This window comes from Bombus vosnesenskii, unplaced genomic scaffold, assembly GCF_011952255.1.
Source record: "Bombus vosnesenskii isolate JDL3184/JDL3185 unplaced genomic scaffold, Bvos_JDL3184-5_v1.1 scf7180000014316, whole genome shotgun sequence".
Classification (NCBI taxonomy): Eukaryota; Metazoa; Arthropoda; class Insecta; order Hymenoptera; family Apidae; genus Bombus; species Bombus vosnesenskii.
Window position 1 is genome coordinate 15,854 of NW_022883430.1, and position 5,969 is coordinate 21,822.

The window sequence follows — 5,969 nt, forward strand, 5'->3', positions numbered from 1 at the left end:
ACGAAGTTAGATCCGAAATTCAGGGGTCCATTCATAATAGCAGAGATTTTGGAAGGAGGTAGATGTACTTTAAAAACCTTAGACGGCAAACGATCATATAAGGACAGACACGACAGACTGAGAAAAATGCCAGAAAGCTGCGTTCCTGCTGAGTTGGACGTCGGCGCCGATGACAACGCCGGTGATAGTAACGATGTGAGTACACGGATCTCAGAGAATCATTAACATCTCGTTGTGATTGTATTAATACACCCATTACGGTGCCCTGCGCCTTCGTAATATGTTCAGTGTGTTGCCCTGCGCCTTCGTAATATGTCCCGCGCCCTCGTAATATGTCCCGCTCCCTCGTAATATGTCCCGCTCCCTCGTAATATGTCCCGCGCCCTCGTAATGTCCCGTGCCCTCGTAATATGTCCCGCGCCCTCGTAATATGTCCCGCTCCCTCGTAATATGTCCCGCGCCCTCGTAATGTCCCGTGCCCTCGTAATATGTCCCGCGCCCTCGTAATATGTCCCGCGCCTTCGTAATATGTCCCGCGCCCTCGTAATATGTCCCGCGCCTTCGTAATATGTCCCGCGCCTTTGTAATACACCCAACGTAGTAATATGATCCAACAAACTGAGATTCATCCCTGTGTGAAATCGAAAATGAATCCTGTCCTGTCATTACGATCTGACTGATAACTCACAGAATGCAACTAACACTTTGAACACAAATCGTAACGCTACTAATTTTAGTCCTCTTTCATTTCCTTGCTTGTCACACCTCCGAACGAAGTTTCACTGTTGAAATGGACCCTTGACTTATTGGGACATTTAATGGAATGGTAAATAATATCAATTACGTCGAGCCTAATTTTGGAAAAACTCAATATTTTTAGCTACACACGAGGACGTGTGATAGTCAGGATGGCCGTGTCGGAGATGAAAGAACACCGGAGCCTCTGGAATTTTGGATAATCCCGCAACATTGTAATCTAGAGTCTACGATAGCTGTAATTAAACAATTGTAGTTATTCAATCCGATTGTAATTGTTCGAGATTAGCGATAGCGAGCTTTGGTTCGAGGCGACAGTCTGTCGCCTAACGTAGCCGCGGTCAAGAGATGAACGCTTTGTCTAACAAAGGTATGGAGTAATTTCACAGCTCTCCTTAAAAGAAATATTTGTGGCGGCACTCGGCAGTAAACTTTCCAACAGTTTCTGTCCCGTGGCGCACGACACAAAGACCCTATTCTTCGAGTAAGATGATTGCCAGATGTCGATGCGTGTCCGCAGTACATGTTCAGAACGAAGGCTTTTCTCGACAAATCCGAGGATTTCGCGCCTTTAGGCACACCCCATATAGTTTTCCTCTGTGGCATCATCGATACGGAAATTCATTCTCCCTCGCGATCTCATCGACTAAAGAGTAACGCCTTTACGATCAATAATTGTTCAGGCTTAGATTTTGTGAGAACGTTCATCTATCATCCCGTTGACCGCGGATTCGTTATCGAACCTGAGACCATTGTCACTAATATCGCGAGCGCCTAATCGTTGTGGTAGATTGTCAAATCTGTGTTATCCATACTTGTGTTAATAAACCGTACTTTTGTTATACCGTAACGATGGCCAATTTCAATGAAGATCCAGCAAACACCCACAACCCTATCCACAACGCTACCCCGACATATAAAATAAGTAGTTGCATTGAAAGGCAAGAATGTCACGCTAAAAATGCAGGAAAAATGACAAATAAGGAAAAATTTCACAGAATTTTAGGGCATGTAAACCTTAATTAATTAAAAAAATTAATTGAGGGAATGCCAGGAAATTTTGAGCAAGTACAATTAGAATGTGATACACGTATCGAAAATAAAATGCACAATTTACCCTTTCAAAATAACCGTAGTAGAGCACACGAGATTTTAGAATTAGCACATACCGATTTAAATGAACTTGATAAAAATACCGGGTTTGATGGATCTAAATATTTCTTAACATTTATAGACGACTACATTAAATGCGCATTGATTTATACTTTGAAATCAAACGATGAAGTTTACAATTGTTTCCTTCATTATATAAACAAAATTGAAAATCTTACTGGTAAGAAGATAAAAAGATTAAGATGCGATAATGGAAAAGAATATATGAAGAAAAACATGTACAATCTAATTAGGGAAAAGGGAATTGTCCTAGAACCATGCCCACCTTATGTTCACGAGTTAAATGGAACAGCTGAGCGCTACAATAGAACAATCATGAATTCCGCTAGATGCTTATTACATGATTCAAAGCTGAATATTAAATATTGGCCGGGAATAGTTAGAGCCGCGGCGTACTTAAAAAATAGAACCATTACGAACACATATGAAAATAAAACACCATTTGAAATATTTTTTAAAAGGAAACCGAATATAAATAATTGAAGATTGTACGGAAGTAATTTTCGTAAGAATACGTGAAATTAAAAGAAATTCGAAATGGGACAAAAAAGCAGACACTAGGATACTTGTAGGTTATGAAAACATTTGATACAGGATCCTAGTTAATAATAAAATTATCATTGCAAGACACGTAGAATTTATAGGTGAAGATGATAATTTAGTAGGATTTCAAGGAGAAGATGAATCAGACAATGAAAGAGAAAAGGATTTTGACCAACATTCGGATTCAAACGAAATTCATGAAAATGAAATAAATGAGGAAAAGGTCGAGCAGATTGCAATAAAAGAGGAGAGAAATTTAAGTAACGAATCAGAAAGAAAACTTGAGGACACAGAAAATAATTTGAGAAGGTCAGGACGGGAGAGAAAGAAACCTGAAAGATATGGCCAAACTAGCTCATATTTCATTTATGTGAATGTAGTTAGCGCAGACAGTCCTCAAACCTATGAAGAAGCTTTAAGTGGAGATGCGAGCGGTTCATGGAAAGAAGCAATGGATCGAGAAATGAATAGTTTAATCAAAAATAAGACCTGGAAATTAGTAGAGAAACCAAAAGACAAAAAAGTATTAGACTTGAAATGGGTATATACGAATAAATCTGATAATCGTAAGAAAGCGCAACTAGTTATTCGAGGCTTCCAACAAAAGGAAGTACTGGAAAATTTATACTCTCCAGTGGCAAAAATGCAAACGTTGAAGTTATTACTATCTTATTGCTGTCAATATGGTTTGACAATTACGCAAATGGATGTAGAAACAGTTTTCCTAAACGGAACTATAAAATCGGAAGTATTTGTAAAACAACCTGTAGGTTACGACGATAAAAGCGGGAAAGTATGTAAAGTATATGAAAAAACTAGGATTTCAAAGAAGTGAGAATGATTATTGTCTGTATATGAAGTACGAGAGCGATGATGTTATATACTTAATTCTATTCGTAGACAACTTATTAACATGTGGAAAAAAAAGAAAAGAAAAATCGATGAAATTAAAAACACATTGTCAAACAAATTTGCGATGAAGGACTTAGGTGAAGCAAAGATTTACATAGGAATAAACATTGAATACGATTATAAGAAGTGTGAGATAAAATTAGATCAAAGTAGTTATATAGAGTTATTAGCGAAACAATATAATATAGAAAATAGTAAACTATATTTTACACCAATGGAACAAAACTTAAGTTTAGCACCCGCACAATCAGCCTCGGACGATATAAGATATAGAAATCTCACAGGAGTTTTATTATATATTAGTACTGGAACAAGATTAGACGTTAGCTATAGTGTAAACTATTTAAGTCGATTTCAAAACAGTTACCACGAGACCCACTATAAATATGCATTGAGAATTTTGAAATACTTACGTAAACTCTCTAAGAGTTCAAATGCGGATAAACAAAGGGACTTTCTCTGTTTTACGGACAGCACGACTTCTTTTGTTTCACGGACAGAACGGCTTTCTTTGTTTCACGGAGAGCCATTTTGAGAGACACGCATTTCCCAAACGGACGGACAGAGATCAACATCGGAGATAGACAAGATCACAGAAGAAAGAGTAATTATTTAAAACATTGAGGATTGACGGAGAAAAATCGGTAGCTCAGGACGTTGAAAATCGATTCTCGATTTTCAGGTAGACATTGCACAGAACTTGCTATTTATTATTTACTGTTATTAATTGGTTGTTGTTTATTTAATTATTACTGTTATTAATTGTTGTTAATTATTAATTGTTGTTTACTCCTGTATTTCATTTAAGTATTTTCACAATAAACTTGATTTTCAGAATCGATCCCTGAATTATCCTAGAATTGAACCTTATAAATCGATTTCCGTTACGCCATGCCGCTGAAAGTTAACTTACGTATCGTCATGAACGAGAACGCAAAAGGGGAGAAGATAGAGAGTATAGAATCTATAAGAAGACCAGAAGACGAAGTATGCTACATTTCCCCCCGGGAATATCAAGCAAAACGGGAATATCAGCAATTATTCAGTTCAGCAAGAGTGAAGAACCGCAAACAGTCTAACCAAGGTAGGCCAGTATAGAAATGTTAAACACAAGGAAAATAAAGACGGAAACCGAGAAGTCCAGTGTGGACATGGAAACACTTCTAGAAACTCTCCAAAAACGAGATAAGCGTGAAATAGAAGAAACAATAGTATAAAATAATTTGATGGAACTCAAGAAGCCACAGACTGGATATCAGAGTATGAAGAAGAATGCAGAAAATATAAAATAAAAAATGATGAGGAGAAAGTCAAAGGTTTAAAAAAAGTATTTAGAGAAAACAGCAGCAAAATGGTACCAAACAAATCTGCTGAAGGCTGAAGACACAATTGGGAAGACTGGAAAGATGCATTTCTCAAAACCTTTAACAATAAAGGTTGGTCTGCAATACGATACGCTTACAACTTCAAATACCTTTCAGGTTCGTTTATTAAATATGCCTTAGAGAAAGAACGACTAATATTGGAAGTAAAGAGGAAAATGGATGAAGACGTGAGGATACATTTGATTGTCATTGGATTACCTATCGATATCGAAGATAAAATCGAGAAAGTGTACAATCAACAAATGACCTAATGGGAATTTTGGGACAATATGAAGACCAGAGAAAAAGGAAAGAAACACAAGAAAGCTAAACCTGGACAAAAATGCAAACCCACCATCCAAGAAACAACCGTGCACGATCTGTGAAGCACTGAACTTCCCGGACCGATTCCACCCAGTGGAATTATGTAGAAACAGAAACAGAAATGCTCAAAAGAAACCCAAACAGGTAAATCCACTAGAACTATTTACATCAGAAAATGAGAAAGCAAGAACACTAGATGAGAATGAAAAAATCTAAAATGCCCGGAGAAGTACGAACCACTGATAAAACTGCGAGTTAAGATCAATGATCTGTGGCGACAAGGACTATGGAACTTTCCAACGGCTCCGTGATACAAAGCGCTACGCTACGCCGTCAAAACGCAACACGACGTACTCAATCTGTCATCGATATCTTCACGTTCCTTCCGCCGAATTTCTCGGAAGGGCATACACGCGCCAGCCACGGCGGCACTTATAATGAACGCACGCCAGTGGGGATATCGATGGGCAACGAAGAAAAGAATCAGTTCGGTCGGAAAAATAAGCACATTAGTATAACCGATAGTTAAGTATCAACCGATGTTAACTGCTAATTGTCATTTGTTGTTACCTGGTTTAATAAACGTTATTGGTTAAATATAACCTAGTGTACTTCAGTACCTATTACACCATTCCACCTCAGATCAAAAAGAGATTCGTTCCAGCACGCCCAGTCCAAAATCCTCTCCATCAAACAGTCGACCCACATTTGCCACCCTATTCATCGCCCACTTGCCACAGAAGACACACAACAAACCACAGATGGGAGACACCGCGAACAGCCTCGTCTCTAAGCCCATCTTCCAATGACAGACGAGCACATAACCAATGACGTCGACAATCGACAAATCCGTTGACGACCGAACATACTAGACCAGTAACATCCGAATCATTATCC

At 38.3% G+C, this 5,969-nt stretch overlaps 1 pseudogene; it reads left to right on the forward strand.

Annotated features, from left to right (window-relative positions):
- The first annotated feature begins 4,275 nt into the window (after positions 1 to 4,275).
- Positions 4,276 to 5,288, forward strand: LOC117239826 (annotated as a pseudogene).
- Positions 5,289 to 5,969: the final 681 nt, after the last annotated feature.